Here is a 16,153-nt window from a genome sequence, read left to right on the forward strand (position 1 = left end):
TTATTCAATATGCACATTTAGTGATGATATTTATAAAAATATAATATTTTATTGAAAAAATATATAATTAATTTATTTTTGTTGAATATAAGCTTTTGTGATCCATAACAAGTTTTTGAGAAGATTTTTCTGCGGAAATCACATTATAGTACTTTTGTCGACACGTTTCGAATCAACGATTGTGGTTCATTGTCAAGACAAGTTGAAAAATCAGATCATGGCTACATGTTAAATAGGGAGAGTAGATGTTCCAATGGCTATATTTGACTATATTGGATAGGGCAATTTGAGTGAGAAACGGCTAATTTTGACTAGCCAACCTGGCTGGACCGATGGAAAGGAAAAATTGTTTATGTTATAATTATTTCCAAAATTATTGTCATATTTATTACCAACATTTGAATAAAGGTAAAGTTTATATTTAAAAATCAAGAAAATGAATAAATTAGTTATTACTAGGCCTTTTCTCCAATTATAATCATATAAATATATGGTTAGTTAATTATTATGAAGCTTAGTTTTTGTTACATTTATTACCAAAAATTGTAATCACTAATCAAACATTAATCATTAATAACCTAAAAATTACTAATATGGAATACTAATTAAATATATATGTATATTATGAAATAGCTATATATCAAAAACCTTAAATCATTAATATAATATGGAATAATAGGAAAAACATATACTTTCCGAACTAAATATAAATATATAAATAAATAGTTAATTAGTTATTATGCAAGTTTGTTTCTTGTAATATTATTATCATAAACAAAAATTGTAAGAATTAACTCACAAAACCCTAGTGTATTAATAGACCTATCTAAAATAAAAACAAAAAACAATAATATGTGTGTGGGGAATGCTAATTAAATATATAAATAAATAGTTAATTAGTTATTATACAAGTTAGTTTCTTGTAATGTTATTATCATAAACAGAAATTGTAAGAATTAATTCACAAGACCCTAACCTATTAATAAACCTATATAAAATAAAAACAAAAATCAATTATATATATATATATATATATATATATATATATATATATATATCCTAGAGGCTTATTAAACCTAATAAGTTAAATAAAGGACCAATAATTAAGATTAAGGAATCTAAAAGTATTGAGAAGAGGCAAAATCATTAAAAAAGAATAGGGTTGGTTAATTCCTAAAAAAGGGGGAGGGAGAATTTACGGTTAAAATCAAGGTCTAGGAACAAAAGGAATGTTCATAATTCATCTATTCATACAATAAGGTTAATGAAAAGGATTATTCATCTGGAGGGAGTGAAAGAAACTAAAAATAAAGAGACGAGAAGGGAAACAAGGAAAAAAATCGATCAAGGTGAGGAGGGGGAAATAAGGAAGACCTGGGGGGAGGTGGTAAAAGGGTGGAGAAGCAGCTAGGAGGAGAGGGGAAGGGGAAAAGGGCAGGGAAGCGGCTAGGAGGAGAAGGAGGAGAGGGCAGGGATCCAGCAACTACTAATTTTCCAGTCGTCATTTCTATTTAGGTTGCCGGCCTTCTTTTGATTTCTATGGCTTCCCTAATTTTCGAGTGATGGAAATGCACCTCCTTGGAAATAACACGGGCCTACTGTGCTTCCATTTCTATGGCTTCCCTAAATTTCTGATGATGGAAATGCGCCTCCTTGGCAATAACACAGGCCTCATCAATGCATACATGGTGCATCAATTTCTATGGCTTCCCTAAATTTCCGGTGATGGAAATGTGCCTCCTTGGCAATAACAGGAGCCTCCTCGGTGGTTAGTCTTCTTCGCATGTTCTGCCTAGGAAGAAGACTTATAATCAAATTTAGAATAACTTATTATGGGTACTGCTTTGTCATTTTTCATTTTATTTGAATATATATCTTATTAACCTTTTTGTCTTCTAATTGATTTATTTTTAATATTTAAATTGAAAATTATATATTTAAATTGAAAATTTGATTTATTTTTAATATTTAAATCGAAAAATTATATATTTAAATTGAAAATTATATAAATTAAGAATCAAATTTAGAATAAATTATTAATAGGTATTGTTTTGTCATTTTTCTTTTTATTTAAATAAAATACTATATCTTTATATTATTATTGTAATATTAATAACAATATTTTTTATAAAAATGTTATATATATATATATATATATATATATATATATTTATTGTTTTTATTAAAAGTAATACAATTTTTAATAAAAAGTAGTTTATTATTATTATTATTTTAAATTAATTTACTTTTATCATATAAATTGTATTTTTTTTAATTTTTTTATTTTTCAAATAACTACAAGAAATGATTATTTTTATGTGGCTATATGGTCACCAAAACTATAACTTGGATTTGTATATCAAACATATCATAAAACATGTTTCCTTAGTGTCATTATAACTCCTAGTTACTATAATATGTTAGTTGTCTTATAATATAGAATTTGTTTTATGTACCTTTGTGATCATAAAAAACTATACCTTAAATTTTTATCTCAAATATATCACAAACCACACCGATAAAAATTAGTATCATTTAAAAATCTCAATTAAATATAAAAAAAATAAAAATATATTTAAAAAATAAATTAAAAAATCACTACACATATAAATATTTTTAATACATATAAATAATTAAAAAATCACTTGTGTTATAAATAATTTGTAAAAACTATATCCGGACTCAAATGTATATAGTATTCTGAGATATAAAAGATAAACCATAAAAAAAATGAATGATACGGAATGCAGATATGATTTTAACAAACACGTTAGAACGAGGGATGCACCGGGGATTTATTTATTTATTTTTAATTAGAAGATAAATGGGGGCGACATTATTGGAAGTCTGAAAAACACGTGCCTCAATAATGAGGCTTCGCATGTTACACGTGGATCCGTTTTAAAATTCAAACATGTACAACACAGTAGATACATATCACTTAAACCTTGACGTCAATAACACCATCATGACCGTATCCTCCTACCAGTGCTTTCCTTTATTCGCCTTTAGGGCTTTATTTTTAAGGAAGTTATGTAAATTTTGATTATATTTAAAGAAAATTTCTAAATATTTTTTTAAAATTAAATTATAGTAAAAATTATAATTGTTAAACTTCAAAATTTAAAAAAAACATGATTAAAATATTATTTCTATTAAAAATTTTAAAATATTTTTACCAAATTCCGATCACTTTTAAACATCCAAACAATTCCTCGCCTCGGGCCCACCATTATCGTTTTAGATTTGCATTATCTAAAACCTTAGCAGCATCACCCACCGAACATTAGAATACCTTATTCCACTTTACCCCATGGGAAAGAGCTAGGTTTGCGCGGACCCAGATCCCACCATGACACGCTTCCACAGTCACATGTCTCACGTTCGATTTGACCGCCACCCAGCAACCCCGGCTTTAAATAGAGATTTCATTCTGGGAGCGTCTATTAATAAATAGAGGCGGTAGCAGCAGCACGATAGGAGTTCAGGCGGAGAAAGCCCTTGAAGGAGGGCAGAAGAATGAAGATAAGGAAGGCAAAAGAAACGACAGAGCGCAACAACAACGACAGCAGCCGCGCAAACCCTAAGGCCACATCCTCCTCTCTGCATAAACAATGGCAACCCCATGGAAGTAAAGGCGGAGGATCACCAGGACGATCGCTCCGGCGGGGATTCGATCCCCGCACCAATGATAACGGATTATACAAAACCTCCGCCGGAGGCCCCCCCTGTTTTCTGCCCGTGCGGTCCGCTAACGAAAAGAAGGCGGTCAATTGGCGGTTGGCCTGCTTTCTGGCCAACGAGTATCTGACCTGTCGAACATTGCTGGGGAGACCGTGGCCGCCGAAGGATTCGAACCGACATGAAGAAATCCATCAATCCACGCCTAAGTCTAAATCTCTCAATGAAGTCGAACATGAAACCAGAAAAGAGAAAGAGAGGGTGTATTACACGCTCGCGGATTTTGTCCGAACAGGTGATGTCCACCTCCCTGGGATTCTAAATCCTTCTCAGCTGGCGGCCTGGGTCGGACTCACGTGATAATAACCGATCTATATATCCTGCCCTTTTCCCAAACAAAAGATCTCAGTTCTTTACGTAGTGGGAGGATGCATGTTCGAATCCTGGGCAGATGATGCCGTGTTTCATTAATGTCATGTTTGTGGAGAGTTGGATGCATTGCAGGTTTTCAGGGAATAAGATGTCATTTTTGTTATAATATATCGAAGCCTCCGGTGAGAAGAAACGCCCAACGATAATGATAGATAGCGGAAAAGTGATGCGAATGTAATGTGCGTTGAGTTCTGTAATTGTAATGGGATATGTTTGACCAAAATGCCAATAGCCATAATACTTTTGTTGTTAATTTAAATTTGGAATTTTTAGACATCGAATTTTTATGTTTTTATGTAATAGAAAGCAAAAGCTTTTCATATGAATGATATTCTAACTTTATTGCACATTATTGTAGTATGGGGTAGATCTCATGTAAAAACGTAAATGTAAATATAAACTAAATGTAAATGTAAATATGTAATGTTTAACATTTAAAATTTAATATTTTTAATTTAATGCTTGTCTTATAAATCTATTAATCTAATTATTATTATGTATAAACACAATATAAATTTTAATTATAAAGAGGTTTAAGAACGCTCAAAAAATATGTTAAATAAATAAAAATATAAATAAACTAGAGGTATGGTCAATAAATAAAACCTCTTTTTATATTTACTTCATAAAATTCTTTATGTTTACGAAAACTTTAAAAAATGGTTTTATTTAGGTGAAGTTTATGGGCCAGATACCATGTGACAAATAATTATTAATACCATGGGCCAAATACCATATTTATAAAAGAAGTATGATAAATAAATAAATATTAAAAAGGTATACAGAGGTATGGTAAATAAGTAAAAATATATCGAATCAGATTAACAATCAACATTTAATTATATACTAAGATTATGGAACAAATACCATGGTAAATAAAAGAGATATGATAAATAGATATAAATTAACAAAAGGTATGGTAAATAAATAAAACGTCTTTTATATTTACTCCATAAACCTTTTTATACTTACTAACACTCAAAAAAAGGGTTTTATTAAGTGAAGCCTATGGCCAAATTATTAAAAAATTTTGTCGTTCAAAATTGCTTTCTGTTGAGATTTTCTGTTTTATTAAATTTGGGAAAAATCTCATGTATGTGACAACAATAGGATTAGTTGCTATATTAGCTCCAGTATTTTTTGAGGAGTTAATGCATCCTATATTTGTTGTGAGGGAATTTATGATTCAGTTTTATGCTCCAGCTATATAGAAATGTAATCCCGTAGAGGATTGTAAGAGTGTGTAGAGAAAGTAGAGAAAATAGGGGAGAGCTGAGAGTATGTGTGAATTATTAGATTTGTTGTAATCTCCTTTGAATAATAAGATTGCCGATGCCTCTGTTCTGGTGGACGTAGCCCAGATTGGTTGGGTGAACCACGTTAAATCTCTATGTTATGGTTTTGTGTGTTTTTTGGTATGTGTTGTGTATGTTTATATTTATTTCAGCTGCGCTTTGTTTAGTCTAACAAGTGGTATCAGAGCGGCACAGCGGAGCGTGGAGGGCCCATAACCTACAAGTCTCTGGTTGTGGAGCTGGTGCGTGTGACAGATCGGCTGAAGGTGGAGTTTCGGTGATTGGCGCGGTTTTAGCAGAGACAGTCGCGCCAATTTCTGGCAGTGAACGGGTTGGCGCGTTTTATTTTGGAACAGACGCGCCAATTGGCGCGGATCCGAGTCTGATTGTCACGCCCCTACACCTGCGGTGATCTTCCAACCGCTTGTAGCAAGGTGCGGCACCGTCGAGTGCTTTCTTTTTAACAATACTAACACCCGTGGACTACGCCTACTTCAACATGAACATACTTAGCTTATGTTTTTGCAACTGAATAAAGCATTATCCTTTATACTGTAGTGAAGACCATTCGCAATTATTAACCATGAACAATAAACCGAGAACATCAACAATAAGCAAGTACAAAGGGAGGGGCAACTCCCAGAAAGTCTGCCCAACAATATATTATAATAGCTTCTTCAATATTACAACACAAGTAATGCTTGGAAAACTCCAAGCCAATACTTAGAATCATTTTACAACAAGGCATAGAACAGCCTTTTACAATCATGTGCACCCTTGCACAAGGAGGAGTGCTCACCCGAGCCACCTATCTCACTCTGCCAAGTCCTGCACACAATATCTTGCATAAACAACCTTCACATCTCAACCCGGATCAAAACTCCATTTCTGCACAAAGGGAGAACTACGCATAACCCATGCGTACTCCACTTTACCCCTGCGCAGATGTTTTACCCCTATGCGTTGATAAGAAGTGCGAAGATATGATGTCTCAAATGAATTGCAGTCCCCTTTATATATACGCATATCACCTTGCATATAATCTTTGGGCCGACCTCTTAACTTTTATTATGAACGCCCCCAAGTTATGTTTTATGGTGTCGGCTTGGGTACGTTTCATGTCCAACGTTTCAACGCATATAAACCTTCTTTACACGCCCTCATAACATATACGTTCAAGTGTGATGATACTTAGCCATTTTTCCGCGTGCTCCATATCGTCGCAAGTTTCGTCGCAATGGTGTCGCTCTCCTACTGCAGCTCGTCGCAAACGCGGTTGTCGCGCGCCCATCATGCGCCCGTCGTGCGTTCGTGCCGGCGCCCGTCGCACCATCACCCGAAGGCCTAACATTCTCCTCCACCTGAAATCGTTGTCGTCCTCGACAACATACCATCATCTATGATGTTGTCTCCTCCACATAAGGCAAACATCACTGCAACATATGTAGAACCACTGTCACCTGCAATATGTTGTCCATGTGTGTGTCTCCTCCAAAGTGAAGAGATCATCTCATCAAACCGACTCTTGATGTGCCCCATTCAGGTCCATGAAGCCTCTTCATCATCTGCAATGTGCCATCCTCAAGTCTCCATAGAAACAAGTACGCACTTGTCTCACCTACCCATGTGCTGCCCATGATCCTCGACCAAATCAGCTCCCATGTGTAGAAAGCAGTTGAGTCTCGGCTCAACCCATGCTCAAGTGTATCACCAAAGCATCATCATCACCATAAAGAAGCCTTCTCCCAAGGCCCCTTGTAAAGTTGGTGTGGTTCCTTCCTACCAAGGCCTCCACACCAACCTTCCTCCAAGGTTGTTCATTGAGAAAGGAAAGCTAGGAAGCTCCCTCCCTGACTCTCATCCACCCATGTATCGGATTGATGTTGTGTCCTCAAGTATCTGTGCACAACCTCAATCTCCTCACATGTACATCCAAGCTCACCTAGCTTGTCCTTTGTCAGCTGAAAGTCATATATGCCCATGGCATACTTGCAAAAGTCCACTATCCCGGCAGGATCTCTACCCTTATAGCCTTCATCAACCACTGCCTTTGAAGTAGCACTCGGGCTTTCTTCATTTGCAACTTTATTGTGAAGATCCTTAGTAGAAGATGCTCCCATCAAGTGTCTCCAAGTTCGTGAGACCTTCTTCTCACTTCCTCCATTCTTCTTCCCAGCCTTTGCTATGAAGTCCACCAACTTCTTTTCCTTTGTTTGCACAATACTCCCAAGTCCTCTTTGCTCCACATCCTCATGCTTCACATTAGGATCTTTGGGATACAAGATCATAGAATTCATCCTTGGTCTATAACCCAGGCAACTCCTTCTATTCATAGGCACCATCATGGTTTCTCCTCCAGCTGTGATCAAGAGAATGTCCCGGTCCACCATTGGCATGGCTTGTGCTAGCTCCATGAAGTCCAGTCCCAACACCATAGAATGATCATCCATGTCTACCACTCTCAAGTCCAACTTCCCGAACCATGGTCTTACTCTCACTTGTGTGTCCTTCAATACACCATTAACTGTTCTAATGGTAGAGTTGATAGCTTTGAAAGAACTCCATTCTTTTTCCATCTGTGTCTTCTTTCCAAAGGACTTTGCTGCTTTCCTGCTCAAGAAGCTATGAGTAGCTCTCGTATCGACCAAAACTGCAAACTTCCTTCCTTTCACGGTCACTTGCACAAAAATCAGCTTCAAGGAACCACCTCCTTCTATTGGCTTTGTCTTGTGTCTCACCTCAGCAACCTTCTTCAAGAATTCGGCCTCAGAAGTGTCAATAGGCTCATGCTCCTTCTTGACATTCCTCTTAAGGTACTTCACCTCCTTGCTTGGTCCTTCTAGGGAACTCGGTCCCGGCCTAGCTTGACTTGCTTCAAGCTTTCCTTCCACCGTGTTCTGCTCAAGTGCACCAACCAAGTGTCCATTGACCAAGTTCATAGAACTAAACTTCCGAAAGTCCTCTGGATGTTCTCGGTAGTGAGTTCCCAACCTGTCAATGTAGTCAAGCTCTTCTTGTTCAATTACAACAACCTATTTACTGAGAAGTTTCCCCTTGATTTCGGCTTCCACTTGGTCACTTTCCTTCCTCAACCGGGCTCTTTCATCAAAGAGCTCTTGAAGACTAAGATCACCATGTCGGACTTCCTCATCAAGTTTCTTGAGCTTCCCATTAGTAGTACTGCACAACCTTGGTTCGACTCGATCAACCTCAAGTTCACCTTTTGTTGTGGCCACGGCTTCCTCTTCCTTGTTGGCATCAAATATAACTTGCTTCATTGCCCAACTAAGTTGGAGAAGCCCTTTGACATTCTTTCTCAAGGCTTTAAGTTCTTCACGGATTCAGGGCCTCTCTTCCTTCAACCTCTTCAACCTGTCCAAGGTAAGCAAGAGCTTCTTTCTCCCTTCACCCAAACTCGCCATGCCTTGTTGTGCAATGTCATGAGCAACCCAGCTCATCAGCTTCAAAACTTGTTCTTTGTCACGACCAACCTTTGCTCACCAGCTCCGACCGAGCTCTGATACCAACTGTCACGCCCCTACACCTGCGGTGATCTTCCAACCGCTTGTAGCGAGGTGCGGCACCACCGAGCGCTTTCGTTTTAACAATACTAACACCCGTGGACTACGCCTACTTCAACGTGAACATACTTAGCTTATGTTTTTGCAACTGAATAAAGCATTATCCTTTATACTTTAGTGAAGACCATTCTCAATTATTAACCATGAACAATAAACCGAGAACATCAACAATAAGCAAGTACAAAGGGAGGGGCAACTCCCAGAAAGTCTGCCCAACAATATATTATAATAACTTCTTCAATATTACAACACAAGTAATGCTTGGCAAACTCCAAGCCAATACTTAGAATAATTTTACAACAAGGCATAGAACAGCCTTTTACAATCATGTGCACCCTTGCACAAGGAGGAGTGCTCACCCGAGCCACCTATCTCACTCTGCCAAGTCCTGCACACAATATCTTGCATAAACAACCTTCACATCTCAACCCGGATCAAAACTCCATTTCTGCACAAAGGGAGAACTATGCATAACCCATGCGTACTCCACTTTACCCCTGCGCAGATGTTTTGCCCCTATGCGTTGATAAGAAGTGCGAAGATATGATGTCTCAAATGAATTACATTCCCCTTTATATATATGCATATCACCTTGCATATAATCTTTGGGCCGACCTCTTAACTTTTATTATGAACGCCCCCAAGTTATGTTTTATGGTGTCGGCTTGGGTACGTTTCATGTCCAACGTTTCAACGCATATAAACCTTCTTTACACGCCCTCATAACATATATGTTCCAGTGTGATGATACTTAGCCATTTTTCCGCGTGCTCCATATTGTCGCAAGTTTCGTCGCAATGGTGTCGCTCTCCTACCGCAGCTCGTCGCAAACGCGGTTGTCGCGCGCCCATCGTGCGCCCGTCGTGTGTTCGTGCCCGGCGCTCGTCGCACCATCACCCGAAGGCCTAACACTGATACTCGCGCCAGAGCTCCAATATTCCGATTGGTGCAGAATCAACGGGATTAAGCGTGCCAATTTTGCGACACTTGCACGGATTTTGCTCTGGCGCGGAGCATCTACTCTCAAAGGAGTGCCAGACAGTGTATTGTGTTTTAGGCATGGTTTTTTTGCTGTCAAGGAGTGCCCGACAGTTTTTCCCTCTGGTAAACCTACAATTTTTGTTTTTCTTTTCAAATTGCGTTTACACGGTACGATAGAGGCATTTTTTATTTGGAATTGGAGATTTTTTGATTCAACATGGAAAAAACTCAAAGCGCTCGTTTTGAGATCGAGAAGTTCAATGGCAAAAATAACTTCGAGATCTGGAAAGTGAAGATGCACGATCTGCTTGTGCAACAAGGCGTGGCGAAGGCGCTGTTGGGAAGATCCAAACAGCCTTACCCCATGACAAATGATGAATGGAATGAATTGGATGGAAAAGCTCTGAGCGGTATTCGACTGTGTTTGGTAGATGATGTTTTTTTTTAACATCGTGTTAGAGAAAACTGCCGCTGGTTTGTGGAGAAAGCTGGAGAAGCTGTACATGACAAAATACTTGACCAATAGGATTCTTCTAAAGCGACAATTGTACAGTCTGCGTATGAAGGAAGGTACAACTATTACTGATCATTTGAATGTCTTTAATACTCTCATGGTGCAATTAGAAAGTATAGAAGTAAAATTTGAATAAGAAGATAAAGCTATAACTTTATTGTGCTCATTGCCTGAGTCATGGGATAATTTTGTTACTTCTATCAGTCTAAGTATATCAGAAACCCTTGAATTTGATGATATTGTTGGAGCTTTGTTGTCCGAAGAGACAAGGGAGAGGTCAAATGCAGACACCTCTACATCAGAAGCAATGATGGCTAGAGGTCGTTCGAAAGAAAGACGCTCTGGTAAGCACAGTGACTCACGATGAAAATCGAAAGGGAAGAAGAGTAAGGTAAAGTGCTAGTTTTGTGGCAAATCGGGACATTTGAAGAAGGACTGTTGGAAGAGACAACAAGCATCCAAAGAAGACTCTTCGACAGCGAAGCAAGAAGCAAACACCACAAATACAGGTTCGACATCCAAGACAGGTATGAGCGATGAAGTGTTATCAGTTGATTTGTCTAGTCATGATCAACATTGGCTGTTAGATTCTGGTGCATCAAATCACATGTGTATTCATAGGGAATGGTTTAAAACTTATAAACCAATCAATGGTGGAGTAGTTTACATGGGAAATGATGTCACATGCAACATTGTGGGAATTGGAACTGTTCAGCTTAAAATGTTTGATGGGACAAATAAAATTTTAACTGATGTAAGACATGTACCTGAATTAAGGAAAAACCTCATTTCATTAGGAGTACTGGACACAAATGGATATAAAACCTTTGTTCAAGGTGGAGTAATGAAAATTTATAAAGGAATTTTACTAATAATGAAAGAAAAGAAAGTTGGAAATCTTTTTTAGTTAGAAGAAAGAACAGAGTCAAATTATGTTTCTATAGTGTCTGAAAATGACAATAATTCTATTCGTTTATGGCATCAAAGGTTGGGCCATATGATCGAAAGAGGTTTAAAGATTTTATCTGATCGAAAGTTACTTCCTAGTCTAAAGTCTGTTAAGTTAGATTTCTGCAAACATTGTCTGTTTGGGAAACAAAGCAAGCAGAAGTTTCAAACATGACAACATACTAGTAAGGGAATCCTTGATTATATCCATTCTGATATTTGGGGTCCGTCTCCTACAACCTCATATGGAGGTTCGTCATATTTTACAAGTATCTTTTATTGATGATTTCTCTAGGAAAGTGTGGGTCTACATGTTAAAGAAGAAGTCTGATGTGTTTACAGTTTTCAAACAGTTTAGAGCATTAGTTGAAAACATTATTGGAAGAACTATTAAATGTTTAAGAACTGACAATGGTGGTGAGTTTACTTCAAAGGAATTTGATAATTATTGCAAGGAAGTTGGGATCGAAAGACATAAAACCACTGTGTATACTCCTCAGCAAAATGGAGTTGCTGAACGCATGAACAAGACTCTTTTAGAGAGAGCAAGAAGTATGCTGAGTAACGCCAATTTGTAGAAGGAATTGTGGACAGAAGCGGTTGCTATAGCTTGCTATCTGGTAAATCGATCACCATAAACTGCAATAGGATGAAAAATTCCTCAAGAGGTATGGAAAGGTCATCCTTGTGATTATTCTAAACTCAAAGTTTTTGGTTGTGATGCATATGCTCTAGTTCCAAAACATCAGCGTTCTAAATTAGATCCTAAATCAAAAAGGTATATCTTTGTTGGATATGGTGATGGGACGAAGGGATACAGATTGTGGGATCCTACTACTCACAAGATCATCATTAACAAAGATGTTAAATTTAATGAATCCTCACTTGAAAGTTCAGATGTAGATGATAAAGTGAAACAGGATAATGTATCTAAGATTCAACACATTCAATTTGAAACCAGTCCAAATATTGATGATGATCAAAGTGAACATGGTTCAGATGTAAGTCATGAACAAGGTTCAGATGTAAGTCATGAACAAGTTTCAAATGTGGGTCATGAACAAGTTTCAGATGTAGATCATGAACATGATTTAGATGCTGATCATGAAGATGTTCCTACAGATAATAATCAGCCAATTGTGGAAGTACCAGAAACATCTTTAAGGAGGTCCACGAGAATTAAACGTCCTCCTAGAAGGTATGATGATTATGTTACTTCAGTTGCTTTAACCGCTAACGATGATGAACCTTTGTGTTATCAGGAAGCTGTAGAAGGTTCAAAAAGTGAAAAGTGGAAAGAAGCTATGAAGGACGAGATGATGGCATTACACAAGAATGACACATGGGATCTGGTAGAACTTCCTAAAGACAGAAAAACTGTGGGATGTAAATGGGTGTACAAATTGAAAAAGGGTGTTGATGGTTCAAAGGACAGGTACAAAGCAAGGCTGGTCGCAAAAGGTTTTTCTCAGAAAGCAGGCATTGATTTTCATGAGATTTTTTCACCAGTTGTAAAAATTGTTTCAATTCGAATGGTATTAGCATTAGTGGCTTTGCTTGATTTAGAATTACAACAACTAGATGTTAAAACTGCATTTTTACATGGAGATTTAGATGAGGAAATTTACATGGAACAACCGGAAGGTTTTGTTCAAGATCGCAACAAGAAATTTGTTTGCAGGCTCAAGAAATCATTGTATGGTCTGAAGCAGTCGCCTCGACAATGGTACAAGAAGTTTGATTCTTTCATGTTGAGTCAAAATTATATAAGAAGTGAATATGATCATTGTGTTTACTTTAAGAAATTAAGTAATGGCATGTTCATTATCTTAGTGTTGTATGTTGACGATATGCTTTTAGCAAGCAAAAGCATAACAGAGATCAACAGGTTAAAGGCTCAGATGGCTAGGACATTTGATATGAAAGATCTAGGAGAAGCAAGACAAATTTTGGGCATGGAGATTTTCAGAGACAGGAGAAATGGTAAGCTGTGGCTATCACAACAGAAGTATATTGAGAAAATACTCTTGAGGTTTGGTATGAACAATGTGAAGCCTGTTTCAGTCCCTTTAGCTTCCCATTTTAAGCTTTCTTCAAGTTTATGTCCTAGTACAAATGAAGAAAAGGAATATATGTCTCGAATTCCATATGCCAATGTAGTAGGTTGTTTAATGTATGCGATGGTTTGTACTCGACCAGATATTTCACATGCAGTTGGGGTTGTCAGTAGGTATATGGCAAATCCAGGAAAAGAACACTGGTCAGCAGTGAAATGGGTGCTTCGGTATTTGAGAGGCACAAGTGATTATTGTATCACTTATAACAAAAGTAGTGAATTTGTTTGCGATTATGTTGATTCTGATTTTGCAGGTGATTTGGATAAGAGAAGGTCAACTTCAGGGTATGTCTTTACTCTTGCAGGTGGAGCTATTAGCTGGATGTCAAAGCTACAGAACATTGTTGCTTTATCCACTACTGAAGCAGAATACATAGCTGCTTCACATGCTTGCAAAGAAGCGGTTTGGTTGAAAGGTTTGATTGGTGAGTTTGGGAGGTTACAGGACAACATCAAGTTATTTTGTGATAGTCAAAGTGCAATTCACTTGGCTAAGAATCCAGCCTATCATAGTAAATCAAAGCATATACCAATCAAGTACCATTTTGTAAGACAAGTTATCACTGAAAGGGGTGTTTCTCTTGAAAAGGTGCATACGAAAGAAAATTGTGCAGACATGTTCATGAAACAAGTTTTGTTAGAGAAGCTGCGTTGCTGTTTGGCTTCTCTTGGCTTGCAGAAAAGATAAAAATAATAAATGAACAAGGCATCAGGCTAATTGTTGTCAAGGTGGAGATTGTTGAGATTTTTTGTTTTATTAAATTTGGGAAAAATCTCATGTATGTGACAACAATAGGATTAGTTGCTATATTAGCTCCAGTATTTTTTGAGGAGGAGTTAATGCATCCTATATTTGTTGTGAGGGAATTTATGATTCAGTTTTATGCTCTAGCTATATAGAAATGTAATCCCGTAGAGGATTGTAAGAGTGTGTAGAGAAAGTAGAGAAAATAGGGGAGAGCTGAGAGTATGTGTGAATTATTAGATTTGTTTTAATCTCCTTTGAATAATAAGATTGTTGATGCCTCTGTTCTGGTGGATGTAGCCCAGATTGGTTGGGCGAACCACGTTAAATCTCTGTGTTATGGTTTTGTGTGTTTTTTGGTATGTGCTGTGTATGTTTATATTTATTTCAGCTGCGCTTTGTTTAGTCTAACACTTTCTTTAGATTTTCAACAAGATGCAGCCATCTCTACAGTCCCCACTCCCTCATTTCAACTAGACTTTTTGAGACCAGGGATTGGAAAAAACCAAAAAAGACAACTTACACACATTAGTTCTCGTAGGCTTTCTAGCCTTACCATATATGAAGTTAACAAAAAAGAAGCCATAGTTGACAACAAAATATCAAAGAGTGAGGGGGGAGTACAGTAAGAGCTGTAAAAATGGACTTATCATGCAGATGAAAATCAATATGTTCCACCCTCGCTTCGAGACTACGAAGATGGTCATTCATACGATAGTGATGGCACAACAGACTATCCAACTCCTCCAAAATTTCATTTTGGCTATACTGAATGTCATTGAAGTAAGCCATAATTTAGTTTTTGTCTTCATAATTGTGGTCCCTGAGGATATCCATATTAATTTGGATGCGTCGTCGTTGTTCAGATATAGATTCCATGGTGACTGAAGCTAGTACATGACTAAGCGAATGAACTGGAGAGAGAATCTCAATATCCTCAAATTCCCGACTACATGAATTGGCCAAGGACGCACTAAGACCAGGCTTAGGATGCCTCCCTTGAAATTGTTGCCCACCCCCGCAATGAGGATGACCCCATTCACTGGACATGTAGAAGAGGACAAACCGACCAGATCACAGAGGCAAGCCCCCAAAGGAGCATCAATAGAGCACCTACAAAACTCAACATAAGTACCAAAACCACAAAACCACCCCAAATAAGAAGACCGCACTCGGGCACTCACCACCTGCCCTCTGAAGCAAGACAAACAAATAACTTCCCAAATCAGAAGGCTGAGCAGTAAAAACTGAGTACACCAACCTAACCTCCTTCCACCATAGACAAGACAACCACAATTAAACTAGAAAGAACACATGAGTCGCTGCCCAGTCACCCCAACGTCGTCCTCACGCAGGAGATGCCTAGGAGATACCACGAAGAGCCTGCAACGTAGAACCCCCCAACACCGAGTAGGAAATCTTTGGAACATCCAGACAAGAAAAGAAGTTGAGAGACACAAATTTCTTACCCCGCTAAGAGATTTGAATGCCTGGAGAGAGGATTTTGTGGAGCACGAGCCAATGTCGAGGCAAATCTTAGAGCCAACCCAGTTCCATGCCCGTTCGCATGCCCAAGTCCCAAGGACACAGCAACTAATAAATTCCAAACCGCACCACAAAACTTCTAATCTCCACAATGCCTCTTAGCTAAGGCCGAAACCATAGGAAGTCACCATGGAAGCAGACCCACACACTTCACTTGCCAAAATTCATCGTCCAAGCTTCTGCACTGGACTGCATTCAAAATCTACCTATGAATTTATCAATGGGGAGAGAAAGATCTTTCCATGTACCCACGTAGCGAACACCTAGATTTCGTATGATGTACAATTAATGTGTGCATGGAGCTAGCGCAGGTCC

This window comes from Pinus tabuliformis, chromosome 1_2 (genome assembly GCF_031772625.1).
Source record: "Pinus tabuliformis cultivar Carrire ecotype Pingquan chromosome 1_2, CPIR1, whole genome shotgun sequence".
NCBI classification, from domain to species: Eukaryota; Viridiplantae; Streptophyta; class Pinopsida; order Pinales; family Pinaceae; genus Pinus; species Pinus tabuliformis.